The sequence below is a fragment of the Megalobrama amblycephala genome, linkage group LG4 (genome assembly GCF_018812025.1).
Source record: "Megalobrama amblycephala isolate DHTTF-2021 linkage group LG4, ASM1881202v1, whole genome shotgun sequence".
In the NCBI taxonomy this organism is placed as follows: domain Eukaryota; kingdom Metazoa; phylum Chordata; class Actinopteri; order Cypriniformes; family Xenocyprididae; genus Megalobrama; species Megalobrama amblycephala.
In genome coordinates, this window is record NC_063047.1 from 30,328,160 (window position 1) to 30,351,729 (window position 23,570).

The 23,570-nt window shown below is 37.6% G+C and overlaps 1 long non-coding RNA gene across 1 annotated transcript; it reads right to left on the reverse strand.

Annotated features, from left to right (window-relative positions):
* Positions 1 to 16,900: 16,900 nt before the first annotated feature.
* On the reverse strand, positions 16,901 to 18,434 carry LOC125266118. Its single transcript, XR_007184442.1, has 4 exons — positions 18,189 to 18,434; positions 18,035 to 18,096; positions 17,405 to 17,908; positions 16,901 to 17,302 (listed from the first exon to the last, which is right to left on the reverse strand). It is a non-coding gene; the product is annotated as an uncharacterized LOC125266118 (long non-coding RNA).
* Between the last annotated feature and the right edge of the window lie 5,136 nt (positions 18,435 to 23,570).

Sequence of the window (23,570 nt, forward strand, 5' to 3'; positions counted from 1 at the left end):
AAGCCAAATTCTCATTTCTATTCTTCCCTAACCACCGTCCAACCCTGAGACAAGAGATGAAAGATAAATTTACACGATGGCATTTACTTCCATTTCTCAATGAACATGTGTTATTGATCACCTGTCAGCTCTCTGACATTCAGCAAGTGTAAGTGAGTGAAGGAGAAAGAGTGCGCGTGTATGTGATAGGAGCTACAGCATTCTATCATGTTTGTTATTTTGTTCATGAATAGTGCCATAAGCAATTTCAGTAGATTACATGCACTCTCTCAGAAACCCCGCCCTCCACAGACATGACAGCCAATCCAAGGTCACCAATCACAAAGTGCAAAATGACTGACAGGCAGAGAGCATCTGTGAGGTCACATTTACCAGTCATTCCAATGGACCCTTTTCCACAGACCGTGATGATGTGTTATTTACATTGTAAATCTAGCAAAGTTTTTATATTTTCGTTGCCATTTTGTATTTGCCAGGCTAAACAAAAGAAAGCTGCTTGGTTTTAAAGTGACTTCTGTGTGAGGTGTGCTTTATACTGCATCGCTACACTATTGACAATAAACAATGGAACTTTTTGCCTGCTGTTACAAAGGCAAGAAACTGGGTATGGGCAGTTGGCAATGGTTCAGATTTGAGCAACTTAATCCAAATGAGTAGTGACGCAATGCAACTACATTCTGTTGTAGGCTACTGTAACTCATTAAAACATACAGTGCTTTTAGCAAAACCCGAATAGACCAAATCAGATCAATAGCACTGTATTTTTTTTGCAGTGTATTTTGTGGAAAAACATTCTCACAAATCATTATGATTCACACAGTGTATATTCTCATTATTATCATGTCTGTCAATGCTTACTAGGTATTCATAGTTCTGTGTGGAGACCTGGAAGGCAAAACGGCCATAGAACTGCAGCACAGGCCTGTCAATTTTTCATCTGTTTCAAGCTACGGATATTTAGATTACCTATCAAAAGAAGAAAAACAAAAATATGTGAACAAAATGCAAGTTTTGGGCACTTGTGATCCATACACAGCACGTGCTGCAGTATTTCAATCACTAAAAACAGCAGGACATTCTAAAACACTTAACGTGAAAAACACTTAAAGTGCCTTAATGTTCTAAAACAGTGATAAGATCAAATTCAGTATACCTTATTGATGATGCACACTATAACAGGCGAGCAGATGAGCCCTGAATATGAATGCAACGTGCTAAATGGTTAAGCGTTTTGTTTATAATGGATTTCTATGGAGAAATGTTTTTTGAGAAACCATGTTTTGTTTGTATTTTGGGTTCATTTGCATGCCTGTACATAGTATGCATCATCAATAAGGTGTTTATTGAATATGATCTTTTAACTCTTTCCCCACCAGAGATTTTTTCTAAGAAGTTGGCAGCCACTGCCAACATTTTTGATCATTTTCACAAAAATTATAATAAAAAAAACCCCAGTATAGATCAAATGACAAGCATTTCCAGAGACCTGCAAAAGCTACTTTAACTGCAAATGGATTTAGTTAAAAGTTTGGTTGAACTTGCTTCAATTTCAAAAAAACCGAGCCTGTCAGACGCATCTCAAACGGACGTAATGCAATGTGACTAACTGCTTGAGCTCTATACGGTGACCACCCTCCCCAGAGAAATTCTCTGGCTTAATTTTCATCCCTCAGGGTATGGATCAGTTCTCCACAGGGGCGTTATGTGCTCGCCCCATCACGTCTGGGCTCGCTAGCTTTTACAGGGAAATCCTGTTGGCTTTAAGGAGTAGACACAAAGAGCAGACAGCTGTTTAATGGGATAACGGACAGCTATGGACAGACAGCTAAAAGAGTGTGGCCGAGGGGTGGAGAGCTTTCATAACAGCCGATTGACTGGGAATCTCTGATGGCAGTGAGGAGAAACCTGATCTTTAACTGTGTCTGGGCTAATGCTGAAATAATGCCCACACTGTTATTAGGTTACAGAAGCATTGGCTGGAGAGTAAGACTGCTGTAATGGAAGGACGGTCAAATATTATCTCTGTTTGTTATTTCATTCTCAATCTCTCCCTTTCTCACTTTGTCACTGCACCCATGTCATCCATCTATACAGTATTTCTCATTCTTTGTACTCTCTCACAAACACATACACTTGCTAAGAAGAGTGAACCACACAAAAACATTTTTTTTTTTTTTTTTTGCATTTTGCATTTTGCAACCTCACTCGTACGAATTTATAGGACTTGTCTAAACCCCAGTGACGGGTAGGTTTAGGGGCGGGGTTAGGGGTAGGTCATTTGTACAAATTCATACGAATTGCTGTGGGATCGGGTTGATTTTATCTGTATTTGAAAAAACCTGTATTTATCTACAATATTTTATCTGTATATTTCTCCTTTCCTACTCTCCTGAACTTTTGCTTAAATCACATAATTTTAACCTATTTTTAGGACCATTAAATCTGAGATGTTTTGTTGTCTCGTGTTAAAATCCAAGTTTAATGTATAAAAAGTATAAAAGCCATTAGTCAGATGAATTTCCCAAAAAGTGTAAATGTGGTGGCTCAACCATGGCATGATTTGGGGAGGGACTGCAGTGAGCATTTTGGAAAGCCTGTTTGAAAACATTATTTTTGAGCACAAATGACGACATCAACTATTTTGTGATTTTACTTACTCTTACTTTTTGTTTTAACTTATGTTTTTAAGTTGGCATGACATTTTCTAAATGCAACACTTCATCCACGCATATTTCATTTTTCTTTTGATATATATATATATATATATAAATAGCTAAAAATTTTTTACATATTGTGATGTATATCTGAGTGAAACAGATTTTTGCAAAAAAAAATATATATATATTTTATTTATTTATTTTTTCAATAATCTGTTTCACTCAGATATACATCACATAATGTAAAAAAAAAATATTTAGCTATATATATATATATATATATATATTTTTTTTTTTTTTTTTTTTTCCAATAATCTGTTTCACTCAGATATACATCACAATATGTACAATTTTTTTTAGCTATTTCTATTTCATCGTGACTTTAAAGGTGTGGTTGATTATGATTTTACTTTTTTAACTTTAGTTAGTGTGTAATGTTGCTGTTTGATCATAAACAACATCTGCAAAGTTCAATCGCTCAAAGTTCAATGGAAAGGGAGATATTTTCTTTTAAAGAATTCTCTAAGGACTACAACAAACAGCTGGTAGGGACTACAACGAGCTTCTTCCCGGGTTAGTGACATCATTAACCCTAGAAATTTACATAAACCCTCCCCCAACAAAACCAGGTGAGGCCATGTTGGACTGCTTTAGATAAGAGGAAGAGTTGTTGTAGTAGAGTGTTGTAACCATGGCATCATTTTATGCTGGACTGCTTTACAAACGAGGGTCAATTCAACGCTGGATTTGCACAAAAGTTAACATGCGGCACATGCTAGTCGATGAGTTGAATCAACTCCACAGCAACTACATAAATTCATCCACTAACCATTCAGAAACATCCAGTTGCATTCTAAAAGTTGTAACTTCTTCCTGAGTCTCTCCATCAGTGTCGACTCCGGTTTGAACAATGTAAGGCTGAACACCGTTACTGACAATCCTCATTTTGGCTGCGTGAGATTCTCCAGCTTTGTTGTTGTTGAGCAACCGAAGCGTGAGCTGTTAAAACTCCGCCCTCTTCTGGAAAGCGTCCGGGAGCAGCAGTTCATTTGCATTTAAAGTGACACACACAAAAATGGTGTTTTTTTGCTCACACCCAAATAGGGGCAAATTTGACAAGCTATAATAAATTATGTGTGGGGTATTTTGAGCTGAAAGTTCACTGACTAATCTTACATCTTGTAAAAGGGGCATTATAGGTCCCCTTTAAATATAGTTCTGATAAAGTCACTGCCTTCCTAGATCTGTTCATATGTTTTTATTTCCCTTTTTGTGACGCAGGAGGAGGCAGGGGATGGGCGTGAATCTACCTTTTCCTGCAACGTTGACAACTTTTCACTGACCTACATAGAGGCCCAGATCAGTGCTAGAGAAACACAAAGGAATCATGAGGCATTATGAATGAGCTGGGAAATTTGAGTGCGGAGAGACAGCAAGGGTGAGGAGGGCACATTTTACCAAAGCGCTGCATGGAAGGTTTTCTGAGGCCACTGATCAAACAGTTTTCTGAAAATGAATAGGAACTTCCTGTCACTTTCTGGATCAATGGAAGTTGATTGATCCTCATCCTAATGCTAAGGGCGGCTTTGAGAAGACCTGAAAAGTCAGCCTGAAAAGAAGATGATGAATCAAAGCCGCAAAACAACTGACAGGTCTGCAGAAGAAAAATAATATTGGGTTATTTTTACCTTGTTTAATGGGAAGCCAGGCACTGGTCAAAATAATTGGTCCTTCATTAAATTAGGAATCTCATTTACTGTGTTCAACATTATTTCATTCTCTATTATACAGTTAAATGACATCTTGTAATGATCTTATTTGGCTTTAAACTGTCTCTAAAAAGTTTTTCATCCTCTCTGAAAGCAACCAAATCTCAACGGGAACATTTAATGTTCAATATACAGACATTTGGAGCATGATTTTAAACCAATCAGATTCCAATGTGGGTGGGGCTAGCCAGCCCAATGCACTGAAAATAAAAAGAAGCCACCAACTAAATGTTCTGCGTATTACTTAAAATCACAATGAAACTGAAGTAGCGAAAGATCTTTGAGGATTTTGTGGGCATTGAAGAATTTGGTATGGTATGCAACCTGAGAAAGGTCCAGTTATGACATTTTGATGGGCAACATTATGAGGGCAAATTTGTTTAAAAAAAAATGAAACATATGCATGCATAAACGGTTCTATAACATGCATTTCATGCTGACTTAAAAGGCACATATGCACTTTTAAGCTTCTTTAGAGACCGATTCATACAATGCGACAGAGCAAGTCCTTGTGATTTTCCTCAATTAAGTCAATATGGACAAAAGCATCTGCTAAATGAATACATGTAAATGTGTTAAATGCAGATCTTTCAAAACAAAACCCTTATATATATATACTGTGTATGTACAATTTCAGAGACTTTATGATGATATCTTAATGGTTTTTATATGGGATTCATACAGTTTTTTACAGTTGTATATATGCATAAGGTTTGTTTTAAAAGCTGTCCATACATGATACTGTAAGTATGTGTGCTAGAAATCCATTAGAATACTTACGAACACTAATGAGATCATGTTGAAATGTCTTGTCATCGCACATTGCTTGTCACTGCTGGTTAGGATAAAAAAATCAAGATTAACATGGAAGAGATAGGATTTACCGCTTGTTGCTTTAGTGTCGCACGTGGTTTGGCACAATGTTAAACTGCTCTGATCATATTTGTTGCCAAAACCACACGGTCTTGAATTCATTCTTCAGCCGACAGCCAATAAGCATCCTAATTCTGCTTATCTACAGAAATAACAGATGAATATACACTACATATCGTTCAAACGTTTGGGGGCGGTAAGATTTCTAAATGTTATGGTAAAATATTATTACAACAGATTTAAACTGATTTTATAATGTAATTTATTCCTGTGATGCAAAGCTGAATATTCAGTATCGCTACTCCAGTCGTCAGTGTCACATAATCCTTCATAAATCTTGCTGTTTATTTACTGGTTCAAGTCAAAAAGTCTATGGCCATGTTCATCATGCAGTAGGCTGTTGCAAAAAGTAGGCATGTTAATCCCTGCGTGCTGCAAATAAATCCTAGATGCAGAAAACATGAGAGAAATAGTGATGATAAATACACAAAACAAAATCATTACAAGTATTGATACTAATAGTTCAGTGCTATCAAAATTAGATTATTTTACTCCAATATTTCTGTGTGCTATGCATTTTTATTCTAATATTATCACACATGCTGATGTCAAATTCTAATTAAGGCAATAACGGGTCGGGTCTCCCATGAGGTGTGCTATTTGTGTGGCCTGTAGAGTTGCTGCCTATGTAGAGTGTTCCAAATCTGTCACTTATGAGGTTCCATATCAGTTAGGATGCTCCCTTAGAAGGCAGCTAACTGTAAGGCAGCTCACTAGATTTTAGCACAGAGATTACAGAATGACATACTGTTCCATAAGGAGAAAAACATTCATCTGATTGTTTAACAACATACATATTTTTAATGCTTAAAGGGTTAGTTCACCCAAAAATGAAAATTATGTCATTAATGACTCACCCTCCATGTTGTTCCAAACCCGTAAGACCTTTGTTCATCTTCGGAACACAGTTTAAGATATTTTAGATTTAGTCCGAGAGCTTTCTGTCCCTCCATTGAAAATGTATGTACGGTATACTGTCCATGTCCAGAAAGGTAATAAAAACATCATCAAAGTAGTCCATGTGACATCAGAGGGTCAGTTAGAATTTGTTGAAGCATCGAAAATACATTTTGGTCCAAAAATAACAAAAACTACGACTTTATTCAGCATTGTATTCTCTTCCGGAATCCTTTCCATTGAATTGATTCCATTGAATTGATTCCATTCGGTGTTGGTAATGCACTTTTACGTCGGCGTGGTTGTTTTTGGCGATTAGGACATCCGCGACATTTTGAAACATCAAAAATACATTTTGGTCCAAAAAATAACAAAAACTACGACTTTATTCAGCATTGTATTCTCTTCCGGGTCTGTTGTCAATTCGCGTTCACGACTCCGCTTCTTCTTATTCTTCTTTCCTGTTTTACGGCGGTTGGCATCCAGCTTATTGGTGCATTACCGCCCCCTTCTGCTCCAGAGTGTGGTTCACGACTCCGCAGTGACACTGCTGATGTAAGACGCTGCTGACGTGTTATCTGGTGCACCAGAGCTTCGTTTACAGTCTGAGGGAGACGCACGCTGTATTCAAGCTATTCTACATTGTTTGTATTTTGGTATTGCTATATTTTTTAAATGGTGCGTAAGTGTGCTTGTTGCGGATGTCCTAATCGCCAAAAACAACGACGTAAAAGTACATTACCAACGCCGACAGATGAAAGGATTCAATGGAATCAATTCAATGGAAAGGATTCCAGAAGAGAATACAATGCTGAATAAAGTCGTAGTTTTTGTTATTTTTGGACCAAAATGTATTTTCGATGCTTCAAAAAATTCTAACTGACCCACTGATGTCACATGGACTACTTTGATGATGTTTTTATTACCTTTCTGGACATGGACAGTATATCGTACATACATTTTCAATGGAGGGACAGAAAGCTCTCAGACTAACTCTAAAATATCTTAAACTGTGTTCCGAAGATGAACGGAGGTCTTACGGGTTTGGAACGACATGAGGGTGAGTCATTAATGACATAATTTTCAAGGTTACAGGTTTGTTCAAATCTCTAACCCCTCTGAGCACCTAATAGTGATGACATTACAATCTTGTAAACATATTTAATTGAGATATTATTATTATTTTTTTTGACTTCTCTGATGACGTTTACAGGCAGGAGGGCTGGACAACCTGTCACTCGCATGAGAACGACCAATAACAAACCACAACCATCCAACCAATTCCCCATGGCAAAAATCAAGTCCTGCCCTATATTTTTTCTTGTTCGAGACGCCATTTAACTCGGATATATGTCACAATAGGAAAGAAAAGACTAGTGTTCTGCCATTTATCTGACCAAGGCAAAATGGCAGAAACATATTCTCCTCTGGTTTCTTTCTCCTCATTAACACAGTCCTCTCTTTGCACACTCCTTTTCTCATTTTCCTCTCTCTCTCTCTCAGTCTCGGCCTGTAGGCACGGGTTCTGTCTCCTGCTCTGTGCTGGTAATAAATGAGGAGGCCATGCAGGCCGCTGGCACTTGCAGGGGGGCTAAATTACCGCCATTGATTGTCCGCCTTCGACAACCTGACAAAAGACTTGATCACTCATCTTGTTAAAAGAGGATTACCGTGATGTTTGCATCTTGTTACGCTCATAAAGATCTCTTATTCTGTCTTTGCACTATCATTCTTGTTCTTTCACTCATTTAAAGCATTAAATGGTTTCTCTAAACCGTAATTATTGTAATCACGCTGTTTAGAGCAGCTCTTCCATAGACGCTGCTGTCAGAACTATCTCACGGGTGATGAAGGATCGAACATCTGCATAGGGAGGATTGTTCTTTTCTAGGCTGTCATGCTGAATGTTTCTCAGACTAAATAAAGCTCTGACTGAATTGCTGTTTTGACACTCTTATGGCAGTAGGGAATGATTTCAGCTGCTTTAGGAGGAAAACTATATCATAACCATCAACTCTGGAGTATTTGTGGGTTGGTCCTTTCACCACAACTTATTTGAACGACATTTCATAATGTTTGAAGAGGAAAGGCTGTGACTGATGTGCTGAAAATAGTTTCACACATTCTCTATTTTCTCATCATCACTTTATACATATAGCATTCCAGCATGGTGAATGTGATTTCACCAAGTACAACATGTTCCTGGATCAACATCTTTGATGATCCTGGAACAACATTCCAATCAACCAATCAGAATTGAGGGACAAGTTTGGAGTTTGTCAATTTTATGCTTACAACCAGGCTTAGGTATGGTGGCCCAGTAGTGCACAACACAACGAAATTAAAAAAGCAAACATAAGTTCACAACACAACGAAATCAAGCCACAACACAATGAAATAAAGCCACAACACAACGGAATCAAGCCACAACACAACGGAATAAATTACTGGCTCGATTTCGCTGTGTTGTGGCTTTATTCCGTTGTGTTGTGGCTTGATTTAGTTGTGTTGTGGCTTTATTCCGTTGTGTTGTGGCTCGATTCTTTTGTGTTGTGGCTTGATTTCGTTGTGTTGTGACTTTATTCCGTTGTGTTGTGGCTCTGTTGTGTTGTGGCTTGATTCCATTGTGTTGTGGCTTGATTTCGTTGTGTTGTGGCTTTATTCCGTTGTGTTGTGGCTCGATTCTGTTGTGTTGTGGCTTGATTCCATTGTGTTGTGGCTTGATTTCGTTGTGTTGTGGCTTGATTCCGTTGTGTTGTGGCTTGATTCCGTTGTGTTGTGGCTTGATTCCGTTGTGTTGTGGCTTTATTCCGTTGTGTTGTGGCTTGATTTAGTTGTGTTGTGGCTTTATTCCGTTGTGTTGTGGCTCGATTCTTTTGTGTTGTGGCTTGATTTCGTTGTGTTGTGACTTTATTCCGTTGTGTTGTGGCTCAATTCTGTTGTGTTGTGGCTTGATTCCATTGTGTTGTGGCTTGATTTCGTTGTGTTGTGGCTTTATTCCGTTGTGTTGTGGCTCGATTCTGTTGTGTTGTGGCTTGATTCCATTGTGTTGTGGCTTGATTTCGTTGTGTTGTGGCTTGATTCCGTTGTGTTGTGGCTTGATTCCGTTGTGTTGTGGCTTTATTCCGTTGTGTTGTGGCTCAATTCTGTTGTGTTGTGGCTTGATTCCATTGTGTTGTGGCTTGATTTCGTTGTGTTGTGGCTTTATTCCGTTGTGTTGTGGCTCGATTCTGTTGTGTTGTGGCTTGATTCCATTGTGTTGTGGCTTGATTTCGTTGTGTTGTGGCTTGATTCCGTTGTGTTGTGGCTTGATTCCGTTGTGTTGTGGCTTTATTCCGTTGTGTTGTGGCTCAATTCTGTTGTGTTGTGAACTTATGTTTGCTTTTTTAATTTCGTTGTGTTGTGCACTACTGGGCCACCATACTTAGGTGCTTGTACAGTCAGTGTTATTCACCTATCAAGTTATGGATACGGTTGGGTTTAGGGGTAGGGATAGGGTTAGGACTATGTTTTCGGACATGAATGTTGTTCCAGGGTCAACAAAATATTTTGATCCAGGAACATGTCTTACTTGGCAAAATCACAGTGACCCTTGGGGTAGGATTTTTTTTTTTAAAGCTGCTGTAGGTAACTTTTGTAAAAAAATTTTTTTTACATATTTGTTAAACCTGACATTATGTCCTGACAGTAGAATATGAGACAGATAATCTGTGAAAAAATCAAGCTCCTCTGGCTCCTCCCAGTGGTCCTATTGCCATTTGCAGAAATGCACCGCTCCCGGTAAGAAACAACCAATCAGAGCCAGGAGGAGTGTCTTAGCAGTGTCAATCAATCAAGCTCGCGTGCGCGCTGATCTCACCCCTCCCATGCACAGCGCCAGCGCATACAGGCTTCAAGATTACCGGTGTGCCGCAGCTTTGCTTATGGCGGAAAAACAATCCAAACTGCCAATTCCTCGAGTGGCACCTGCTCATAAAATAAAGACGGGTAAACGGAAAAAGACAGATGACGATGATAAAAAAGCCAAAAAGAAAGAATTAGATAGAGCCCGAAATAAAACGAGGGTAAATATCGGAGCGGCTTTTACGAGGTGGAGGGAGCTATGTATCCTGAACGGATTAAAAACCGATGCAGAGTCAGCCACATTTCTGCTTGACAAGTAAGTATCCCTGCTTGATTTGTTTAATTTTTTAAGAACTACACAACTAAGATAATTTCAAAACAGGACTGACAAATTATGTATGGCGTGGTTTCTTGTAGATTTCAGGGTGGTCCTTTGCATATAACATCGTTTTATTTCGCCATAAGCAAAGCTGCGGCACACCGGTAATCTTGAATTTGACGCCTGTAAACTGTGCATGACAGGAGTGTGATCAGCGCGCACGCGAGCTTGATTGATTGACACTGCTAAGACACTCCTCCTGGCTCTGATTGGTTGTTTCTTACCGGGAGCGGTGTATTTCTGCAAATGGCAATAGGACCACTGGGAGGAGCCAGAGGAGCTTGATTTTTTTACAGATTATCTGTCTCATATTCTACTGTCAGGACATAATGTCAGGTTTAACAAATATGTAAAAAATATTTTTTTACAAAAGTTACCTACAGCAGCTTTAATTGCACCTCTAGTGCCACCCAAAATGTCAATTATGGCTTATATCTTGGCTCTCTTTCACAACTTAGATTACATCATAACTTTACTTAGCCCACATACTGACGTTAGCAAAAGCAAAGTAGAATAGCTCTGCATAAATCCCCTTCTATTGTGACTGCTTCATCTAATTACAAAATAAAAGCAGGTTAATCTGATTCTCAGTAAATACTTGAGGAGCACAGCATCATGCTAACGTGCCAAAACTATGGATATCTAGACCTCTCCCATACCTCCTCTCCAACACTAATCCCCGGACATCCAGTTAGCTTTCAGCGTGTGTCGTAACAAATACCGTTCTCTCTAAACGTCCATGAGAGAGGCTCAAAATGGAAAGGATTAATACATAACAGGCATTATGGAGGGCAGACACCTGATATTGTAGTGCAGTAATGCTATCTCTGTCTCCATAGAGGTTAGGCAGGCTTCAGCGGGCTGTGCGACAGCATCTCAATAGCTGTTTTTAGCTGATTCAGAATGTGCCTGCATTCAAATTGGGCTTTTGTTATTTATATTTTTTTATTGTGTAAGACTGGATTTTACTGCTAAGACAAAAAAGCTGAGATCAAGCACCCTGCAATAAAGCAATAAAACTCATCTGAGAAGAAGATCTCAAAGAAATAGGACACCGCCTTGCACAAACTCTCCTCACTCGTGTATGCACTTTCATGTATGTTATCATTTTAAATATCTCAATTTCACAGCAGTCACTTGAGTTATGGAAAAAATTAAAACTTATGAGAATTCTGTTCTCCTTTTTGGGTGTTGTCTTTTCAAAATATCTGATAACCCACTCCTCTCCCCCAAAACAGGTGTTGGTGTATGATGCAAAAACTTGAGGCAATGAGATCCAGGCAGTCCAGCAATGATTATGTCAGAGATCAAATTTGAATAAGGAGTAACAAATGTATGAATTAAAAATTATAGCGACAAACAAATTAATTAAGTAATTAATAGTTAATAATAAAATCTAGAGTATTGTATCTAACAGATCAAGTTCAAGTTCAAGTTTATTTATAAAGCACATTTAAAAACAACGTGTGTTGTACCAAAGTGCTGTACAATTTTACACAAAAGATAAAAGATAATAAAACTAATACATAAGATAAAATATAAAACATGCAAGGTAGACCATAAACCACTCAAATGCCTTATATAATTCAGGCGACATCATAAGCTAAAGAAAATAAATGAGTCTTTAGGCTATATTTAAAAGTGTCCAATGTTGGTGAAGACCTCACGCCAACTGGAAGCGCATTCCACAACCTAGGAGCCGCAACTGCAAAAGCTCTGTCACCCTTGGTGCCCTAGATTCAAAAATTGAATTTACCTCAGCATAGTTAAATAACAAGAGTTCAGTACATGGAAATGACATACAGTGAGTCTCAAACTCCATTATTTCCTCCTTCCTATTTAAATCTCATTTGTTTAAAAGACACTAACACCGACTGTTACGTAACAGTCAGGGTGTACGCCCCCAATATTTGCATATGCCAGCCCATGATTGAGGCATTACACAAGGGCAGCCAGTATTAACGTCTGGATCTGTGCACAGCTGAATCATCAGACTAGGTAAGCAAGCAAGAACAATAGCGAAAAATGGCAGATGGAGCAATAATAACTGACATGATCCATAATATCATGATATTTTTAGTGATATTTGTAAACTGTCTTTCTAAACGTTTCGTTAGCATGTTGCTAATGTACTGTTAAATGTGGTTAAAGTTACCATCGAATATTACTGTATTCACGGAGACAAGAGCCGTCGCTATTTTCATTTTTAAACACTTGCAGTCTGTATAATTCATAAACACAACTTCATTCTTTATAAATCTCTCCAACAGTGTAGCATTAGCCGTTAGCCACGGAGCACAGCCTCAAACTCATTCAGAATCAATGTAAACATCAAAATAAACACTGTACTTACGCGATTAGACATGCTGCATGACGAACACTTTGTAAAGATCCATTTTGAGGGTTATATTAGCTGTTTGAACTTTTTTTATGTTGTTTAAGGCAAGCGCAAGCTCTTGGGGCGTGGAGCACGAGAATTAAAGGGCCACACACCCTGAATCAACTCGTTTCTAATTATGCCCCAAAATAGGCAGTTAAAAAAATTAATTTAAAAAAATCTATGGGGTATTTTGAGCTGAAACTTCACAGACACATTCAGGGGACACCTTAGACTTATATTACATCTTTTAAAAAAAAGTTCTAGGGCACCTTTAAGCGAGACCAAGGAACCAAGAGAAGGAATTTATTGCATGAGCTGAGAGATCTTGGAGCAGAGTAAGGATGAAGAAGATCGGAAATGTACTGTGGTGCTTACCCATGTATAGTTTTATACACATACAGCAGAACTCTGTATCTGACTGGTAACCAATGTAAGGTGGAGAGAACAGGACTGATGTGTTCTCTCTTCCTAGTTCTCGTCAGAAGTCTAGCTGCTGCATTCTAAACCAATTGCAAACGGTGTGTGGAGGATTGAGGTAGACCTATTGCAGTAGTCAAGCCGGGATATAACAAGTGCATGGATCACTACTTCTAGGTCTTTCTTTGAAAGGAACTGTTTTAATTTGGCGATGGACCGGAGATGAAAGAAGCTTCCTTTGACAACAGAATTTATCTGCTTATCAAACAATAAGTCGGAATCAAAGATAACGCCAAGGTTCTTAACTCTATTTTGCAATGTTAAGGACAGGGAACTCAACTGGTTTTCCATATTAGTGACACACAAAGGTGATCCAAAAGCAATGGCCTCAGTTTTGTCCCCATTTAACTTTAGGAAGTTTTCATACAGCCACATCTTAACTTCCTCCAGACAGGAGATAACATTTAAAATGGAATTTCCATTTGTGGACTTGACAGGAAGATAAAATTGTGTATCGTCACCATAACAGCGGTAAGAAACTGCTATAATATTTCTGAAAGATAGAACCAAGAGGAAGCATGTATAAAGAGAAGAGCAGAGGACTCAGAATGGAGCCTTGCGGAACACCACATGTGATCAGTGTTGAAGATGAGTTATGTTTGCCAATATTGACTAAAAAAGTGCGACCTTTGAGATATGAGGAGAACCAACTTAACGCAACTCCCTGAATACCAACCACTCTCTCCAGACGATGTAATAACACGGTATGATCTATTGTGTCAAATGTTGCGCTGAGATCTAAAAGAATTAAGATGATCCCGTCCCCAGAATCCAGGGAGCATAAGATATCATTTGTCACTTTTAGCAAAGCTGTCTCAGTACTATGAAATGCCCTGAAACCTGATTGAAATTTATCCAGCATGTTACAATCAGCGAGATAAGATGAAAGCTGCGAGTAGATTACCTTTTTCCAGAATTTTAGAGAGAAATGACAACTTTGAGATCGGCCTATAATTACTTAAAATGTCAGGGTCCAGGTTTGGTTTTTTCAAGAGAGGCTGGACCACAGCATGTTTGAAGCTTGTGGGAACCACTCCGCTAATCAGAGAACTGTTTATTATGGCCAGTATGATGGGAGCGAAGGAATTAAAAATGTGACGGAATAAATCCATAGGTGAAGAAGTCGGTTTCAGTGAAGAAACTATATCTGACAGCTGGTTGAGCGAGACAAGGTCAAAGTGCCAGAAAGAACTGGAAGGCACCAGAGATTCAGAGCGAGAAACTGATGGCAATATTTGAGCTCTGATGTCCCGTATTTTGTCCACAAAAAAGGTCAAGGAACTTTTTGCAAATCTCAGGTGTAGCAGTAGGGTAGCCTGCTGTAGTAGGGTTCAAGACTGAATCAATTTATTTAAAAAATAACTTTTTTTTTGCAATTATTTCAGAAAAATAATTTGATTTAGCAGTCTTGACAGCAAATTGATACTGCTTTAAAGAGTCACAGAGCATTTCATATGAGACCCTAAGTTTGTCTTTCTTCCACTTGCGCTCTGCTATCCTGCATTGCCGCCTAATGGAGCGGATATGATCAGATGAAGATGAAGATCAGAATGTAGAGAAAGAAGCAACAACATTAAGACACATGCAAAAGGAAATGAGAGGTATGGAGAGAAGAGGCAGAAGCAGCCAGAAGAAGAAGATGCGGAAGAGATGCGAGAAGCAAAAAGAGCAAAGAATAAGCAAAGAAAAGCTAAACTATCAAAGGCCCAGTCTGTTTTATACTATAAGCATAGGAAAACTTACATCTTACTCAAACTTATGTTTTGGTCTAATAATAAAAGGTCAAACAGATTTATCCATTATATCATAGTTGGCGGAACGGCTAGGTCAAATTTACTGGTCAATGTCAAAGATAGATGAAAATAGATACAAAAGGTGTTGTTTTGACACCCTTAAGGGAATTTTGCAGATCTTGCATTATCACATGACTACAGAAATGGAAACAGACATATTTTCATACAAAGGTACATACAGTTCAAATAAGCAACTAATTTCGAAAACATCATCGCTTCTGCAGTACTTGGCAGGCGTCCAATATCTAACCACAAACGTGTCAACATGACCTGTCACATTGGAACACATGAAGAACAACTGAACATAGCAAGCATACATACTCTTAAAGATAAAAGAAGAATAACCATAAAGAGTAAATATGATGAGGATTAATATATGGAGTAGGAGTACATGAATATATGAAATCAAAAGTAATACTGATAAATCATAAGCCATAACTGATTAACATGAAATATGAATAAAATGCACGAATATGAATATTGACCATTTTGGATCCAACAATGTAGTAAATATTTACAATCCTTTTGTTCTGGTCTTGGTATTTGAGGGAAAGCGCAAAGCAGTCATGTGGGATCTTGTGTAGACAGAAACCCCCATGCCGTGATGGGTGAGTGTCTGAAGACACTCACACACCACTGTGTGTATATGCATTTCTTACTCTTTGAGTCATCTTTGAACAATTAATATTATGTGTTTATTATTTGAATTGGCTTCTAATTGTCTAACTATGTAATTGGCATGATACATTTTTACCTGACAAATAAATGTTATTCTTGATTTAGTCTGCATTATTCTTAAATCATTATTTCTAGTAGATTATCGCGAGTTTGGTATTAATGCAAATCAGTGTCCAGGATAGGTCATACGGGAAGGCTCAATGAATGGAGCAATGGGCACATCATTTGAGACCTTTTCAATTTCTGTCTATCACTGACTTAGTGAGTTGCAGTTTTCGTAAATATACAAAACTATGCTTTTTGTTACGAGTGAGCAGAGCGCAACCGACTTAAAGGTAGATATTTACCCTGCATCCTCTGTCTAAGAATCAGATCTGCCGTATTTGTGATTGTGGAAGTACATATTCGGCCATTGTAACTTCCTGTGCGATACCGAGTCCATATTGAACGAATAATTGAAAGTATGGGATACCCAGAATAATCAAATATCTAAATTAATACATGACCAATGATTCATTTCTAATTAGAAACACTAGTATCTAAGAGTAATAATCATTTGAAATTGGAGTCAGATTAAACAAGCAGCTAAAGTAAAATTGAAACAAAATTCTAAAAATTGAGTTCTAAAAACTTCACAGGGGTGCTGAAAAGACATACACGTATTATACCTTCGCCCAAGCCGTCAGAATCTGTTTTTGGGCCGACAGGGGGTTCCTTACAATTGTCATGGGTTTATTCATTGTTAATCTCACATAATTGTCACTTTTATCTGCAGTGAAATTCAGTAATATGTTACATACACTCTTAGAAGAAAAGGTTCTATATAGAACCTTAAAAGGTTCTATCAGGCGCTATGTATTTGGAACCCCTAAAAGGTTCTATATAGAACCCTTTTTAAGGGTTCAATCAAAAGAACCCTTTAGGGTTCTTTATTGCCAGGAAAAAAGGTTCTATATAGAACCTTTTATGGGTTCATTTTATTGATTTAGTTTTAATTTATTTTAATTACATTTTATGAATTATATAATTTATATATAGTTACTTTATCACTAGAAAAACTTAAATACCTATAGGCATAACACAACAAAATAATATGTAATCATTTAAGACATTTTTATTAGCATTTACAATGACACAAGCAATATAAAACACTGCAATTCATAGAGCAATAGTTAGAAGAGTTAACATAAATAAATGTTTCTAAAAAAATGAACTAAAAGACTAGCTAGTAGAATTTTTTTTTTTTTTAATTCATGAGCGTTAAATGATAATTTAACATTCAGATAAGCATTTAAACAATAAAAACAAATGACCCATGGCGGCAAATTCAGTACTGAGAAGGGCTAAATAGTGCTGAATGAAAGAAACTGGCATTTGGATGCTCCATATTGAACAAAAAGTAGACAGCCAACAGATACTTTTGACATCTCTGTGTTTTCAGTCAGGTTCACGTCCATTTTGATGCAGACTCTCTTTGCGTTCAGGGGCTTGACATCCTAAGATGGAGATGCAGGTCAGAAAAATTTATTAGACTTATGGAGAGTACAGTACAACAGAAAACAGAAAGTAATCTCTCACAATTACATCTTAAAACTTACTTGAATCATACAGGTGTGTTATTTTCATCTTATTGAAGTAATGCTGCACTCCAGAGTCCATCCCTGCAGTGAGAGTGCAAACAGAAATATTAATTTATTATTATTAATTATTGCATTAAACATGGAAAATAGAAAACAAATATAAGCCACTTCAGATTAGCAGATTTACAGGTTTCCCAAAGTTGGTACTGTGAGTAAAAATAATGTACATTTTTGTGTCATTGGTTTGCAGTTGAAGGTCTTTTCTTCATCTTCATTTCATAATGCATCTTCAAGAACCAAATACAGTGTTTAGCATAAATAAGGCCTTCAATTAATTCAGAAAAAAAGTGTGCTATAACTGCAAACACCAAATACTCACAGCTATATCCACAGAAGCAGCATCTTCATCACCTCCTCTCTTTGTTCTTCGTGGTTTCTCTTGAATTCATGTTTATAATAGTCTGGGTGTACAGTGATCACGTGATTTGACTGCTCCTGAAACATCGTTTTCTTGTGCGTTTTCTAATACAATCAACAGTACAAAGAAAGGTGTATTAGGATATAACATGAACTCTCGCAACTTTTTTTGAACAGTCCACAACCGTTTTTTAACAGAGATTTTAGGAATTCATGTAAGAAATGACAAACCTCCTGGCGGAGAATAGCGCAGGCCCGGACAGCACCGTAAACCACATTTCTTCTTTTTGATTCTTGAAAAAAAAACATGTAAGGTATGTAAAAATATCAGGGATTTAGGCAAATGTCATTAAAATAACGTAAGAGATATTATTTTCTCACTTACCAATTTAATCGTCGTCCTCTCGAGCGCTGAGCTCAAACGGACGTCCGTAACGGTTGAAGTTTAAAATGCTGCGTTCAGGCGCATTCTAATTACTCGCGCACGACTCGCGCGGCTGAAATCCGACACTGCGCGTGCAGACAGTACAGAACTGATCAGCGCATACACATGCAAGTTATTCGCTGTTTATGTCGAAGATCATTTAATGCATCTGTTTGGAGGGCTGAGTTATAAGAATTGACTTTCAGAATATAAGTCATTCCTACAGGATTTTCTTTAACCAGCAGATGGCAGAATTCTGCCCCTAGCGCCTAGATCCAGAAACAATTAGATTTTTTTTGTCATTACAGGATAATGCGGCAATTATTATTTTCTAATAAACCTATTAAACTTGAAAATGTATATAAGTTTGTTTTCTTCAGAATGAAAGGTGTGCCTAAGTAAAATTGAAGTAAAAACACAAATATAATGTTCAATAGTGCAATAATTTAAATAAAGCACTAATAATGTATATAAAGCACATTTAGCCCAAAGAACCCTTTGGTTCTTTCTCCTTATATAGAACCTTTTTGGCAGAAAGGGTTCTATAAAGTTGGTTAAAGAACCGGGTTCTATATAGAACCCCAAAGAACCTTTTTTTCTAAGAGTGTACTCTTAAAACGTGAAAAACATTTGCATAATGACTTTCTATGCAGTTGTCCTAAATGTTCACTTGATGTGGGAATACAATGAATTAAAGATTTGATTAAAGATATCACAAATACTTACACACTATAAACATTAATTTTTTCATCAAAGACCTGCAGAAGGCATCAAATTTGAAATGAGCTCATTTTGTGAATTAAATTGTAAAATTTCTCAATTTAAACATTTGTTATGTTATCTATGTTCTATTATGAAAAAAAAAAAAATTGGCTCATGTGATTTGAAAGTCTTTTAGTTTTCATTTTATTCAAATTTGTAACTTTTCTGGAACTCAGGTTGTACATTATTTTTGTATTATTCAGTATGATACCATATACTTTCAAGAGCAATATTGCTCATTTTGATATCAATACCTCTATTAAAGGTCCCGTTCTTCATGATCCCATGTTTCAAACTTTAGTTAGTGTGTAATGTTGTTGTTAGAGTATAAATAAAATCTGTAAAATTTTAAAGCTCAAAGTTCAATGCCAAGCAAGATATTTTATTTAACAGAAGTCGCCTACATCGAACGGCCAGTTTGGACTACATCCCTCTACTTCCTTCTTTAATGACGTCACTAAAACAGTTTTTTGACTAACCTCCGCCCACAGGAATACACAAGAGTTGCGTTTGTAGAGTGTGTTTGTCGCCATGTCGTCGAAACGCTGTTATTTTCATCCCGCAGTCCAATCACCGGGTCTGATTCCGGCTCAAATTGATAGGGTAAAATTAAAGACATGTTTACAATAACACTGAGTGCGTGCATCTCCACGTTATGGTAAGAGGCGTGACCTTTCCGGGCAAGGAGCGCTAAGCTGCTGTCGAATCACAACACAGGAACCGCACTTCATGTTTTTGAAGCTTAATATATGCATTTATTTTCTTGCTAAATTAATAATAAAATCACTAGTAAAAAAAAAAAAAAAAAACACTTTGAATCAATACTTGTATGTGAGGATTGACCCTCTTGATTCATTAGTAAAAGAATCAATACTTTAAGATCAATCTGTCCATCACTAAGCATCACTATTGCTGTAGGGATTTAAATAAATCCCTAACTGTAATTATGAAACTCATCCTGCACTGTCTGTGCTACAAACATGAATGACATCTGATGTTTGTGAAGGAGAGGTGCTACTACTTTTCCAAGTAATCAGACTTATGATTTTTGCCTGAAGGAGGATCAAATTGGTGCATTTCTAAAAAAAAAAAAAAATAGTACAAATTCTAACCAAGTACAATATGAAAAAAATGAAGCGATAACAGTTTCCTGATCAAGAGGGAGCTTTTATGGCTTGATGTTTTCAGGTTCTATTTATGCAATGTCATACCAAGTAGCCCCACCCACATCGGAAACTCTTTGGACCAAGTTCAAATTTAGTGTGTGGCCGTTTTTTTAAATTATAGAGAATCCTCATTGAAGTCATGTAAGTTATGCTCTTCAGCTGCAGTGGGTTGTGAATGATTGGCTGTTCTGATTGGCTGGGATTTTGTTGGATGCCATATTCCTCTTTCAGTGTGGACAGACAAATTGCTTGTCGCATCAAGCCTGGTGAGGACACGGCGCTATGAGTCCACACACACGGTCTGATATTAGCCTGTTCTTCAACCAGACTCCGAGGTGTTTTGATCCTTCCTCTGCTTTCTAATGAAATTTACTGGCCGTATCAGGAACAGTGGGGTGCTACGCTGGTTCAGGATAACATCATTTACTGAGAGGAAGAGACGAGAGATTGTCTGCGCTGCCCACACAATATATGAAAAACCTGTAATTGCTGCCTTCCTGACCAACGGAGAGATAAAAGAGGACAAATACATCCTGCTATGAACACGTCTCTAAGCCCCCACTGGAATCATGTAGGATGAGTTAACCGAAACTGAAAAACAATAATGTTAACAATATCGGAAAAAAAGACATATTAACCAAAAACTCATTTCAGCATGTATGATTATGATACATAAAGATTATTTTAACAATTATTGATAACTATAATATCCTCCAGACTTTACTGAACAGAAGAGGACAGTATATAGACACCTATATGTGAACGATTGCCCTTTGACAGACAGACAGAGAGATACCAGACAATTCAATTAAATTCAATGAAATTTATTGTCCCCAATGGGGAAATTTGTCTTGGACTCCGGTGCCCACATACACATACATTGATCAAAGATATAATACAGAATACCAAAAAAAAAAAAAAAAAAAACACATACTACTTATTTAAAAGTCTAATTATTGATGTTGGTACAAAAGGTTTCTTAAAACAATTATATTTGCACATAGACAGACAGACAGACAGATAGATACCAGTTCCTTGACACAGACAGACAGACGGACAGATAGATAGATAGATAGATAGATAGATAGATAGATAGATAGATAGATAGATAGATAGATAGACAGACAGCTAGATACCAGTTCCTTGACACAGACAGATAGATATACAGATAGATAGTTAGATAGATAGATTAGATACCTACCAGTTCCTTACACAGACAGACAGACAGATAGATAGATACCAGTTCCTTACACAGATAGATAGATAGATAGATAGATAGATAGATAGATAGATAGATAGATAGATAGATAGATAGATAGATACCAGTTCCTTGACATAGACAGACAGACGGACAGATAGATAGATAGATAGATAGATAGACAGACAGACAGCTAGATACCAGTTCCTTGACACAGACAGATAGATATACAGATAGATAGTTAGATAGATAGATTAGATACCTACCAGTTCCTTACACAGACAGACAGACAGATAGATAGATACCAGTTCCTTACACAGATAGATAGATAGATAGATAGACAGACAGACAGACAGCTAGATACCAGTTCCTTGACAGACAGATAGATATACAGATAGATAGTTAGATAGATAGATTAGATACCTACCAGTTCCTTACACAGACAGACAGACAGATAGATAGATACCAGTTCCTTACACAGATAGATAGATAGATAGATAGATAGATAGATAGATAGACAGACAGATAGATAGATACCAGTTCCTTGACATAGACAGACAGACAGACAGACAGATAGATAGATGGATAGATACCAGTTCCTAGATAGATAGATAGATACCAGTTCCTTGACACAGACAGACAGACAGACAGATAGACAGACAGACAGACAGATAGACAGACAGATAGACAGACATACAGATACCAGTTCCTTGACACAGATAGATAGATAGATAGATAGATAGATAGATAGATAGATAGATAGATAGATAGATAGATTAGATTAGATACCTACCAGTTCCTTACACAGACAAACAGACAGACAGACAGACAGACAGATAGATAGATAGATAGATAGATAGATAGATAGATAGATAGATAGATAGATACAGTTCCTAGATAGATAGACAGATAGACAGATACCTACCAGTTCCTTGACACAGACAGACAGACGGATAGATAGATACCAGTTCCTTACACAGACAGACAGACAGATAGATAGATAGATAGATAGATAGATAGATAGATAGATAGATAGATAGACAGATAGATAGACAGATAGATAGATACCAGTTCCTTGACACAGACAGACAGACAGATAGATAGATACCAGTTCTTAGATAGATAGATAGATAGATAGATAGATAGATAGATAGATAGATAGATAGATAGATAGATAGACACATAGATACCTACCAGTTCCTTGACAGACAGACAGACAGACAGACAGATTCCAGAACACTACCAGCCCATCCAGCCCTACATGCCCAGACACACCCCTCCGACCCCGGTGAGGAAAGATGTCACGTCATCCACTACACCCACATCCACCTATGGCTCACTACACACCTGTAAATCTGTGGTCACCAACTTCCCGTCCACCTGCTGGCCATCAAGGCCCCATCAGGAAAAAGAAACCAAACCCCCCCACACCAAGAGAAATCCCTGCAACCGAGAACACAGAGCTACGCTGAAGCTGTAGCCCGGCCTCCTGCTCCACCCACCACCACCACACCTGCCAGCGAACTGAGCCAGATCAGAGAGATGCGGCACACATTGTGCGACCAGCTCCTGAGCAGATAAGAACATCATTCACAAACACAGTGCTCTATTGACAAAAAAAATTATAAATTGCACTAATGAAAATTGTTTGCCATTTTCACATGTACACCATACTGTTGCAAGTTATTTTCTCTCTGTCTTACCAAATAGGTTTATCTTTAAAGGTGCCATCGAACGTTTTTTTACAAGATGTAATATAAGTCTAAGGTGTCCCCTGAATGTGTCTGTGAAGTTTCAGCTCAAAATACCCCATAGATTTTTTTTTATTAATTTTTTTAACTGCCTATTTTGGGGCATCATTAAATATGAGCCGATTTATGCTGTGCGGCCCCTTTAAATCTCGTGCTCTCCGCCCACGGAGCTCGCGCTTGCCTTAGTGCCTAAACAAAGTTTACACAGCTAATATAACCCTCAAATGGATCCTTACAAAGTGTTCGTCATGCATGCGGCATGCATGCCTCGGATTATGTGAGTATTGTATACTGTTATATTGTTTACATTGATTCTGAATGAGTTTGAGGCTGTGCTCCGTGGCTAACGGCTAATGCTACACTGTTGGAGAGATTTATAAAGAATAAAGTTGTGTTTATGAATTATACAGACTGCAAGTGTTTAAAAATGAAAATAGCGACAGCTCTTGTCTCCGTGAATACAGTA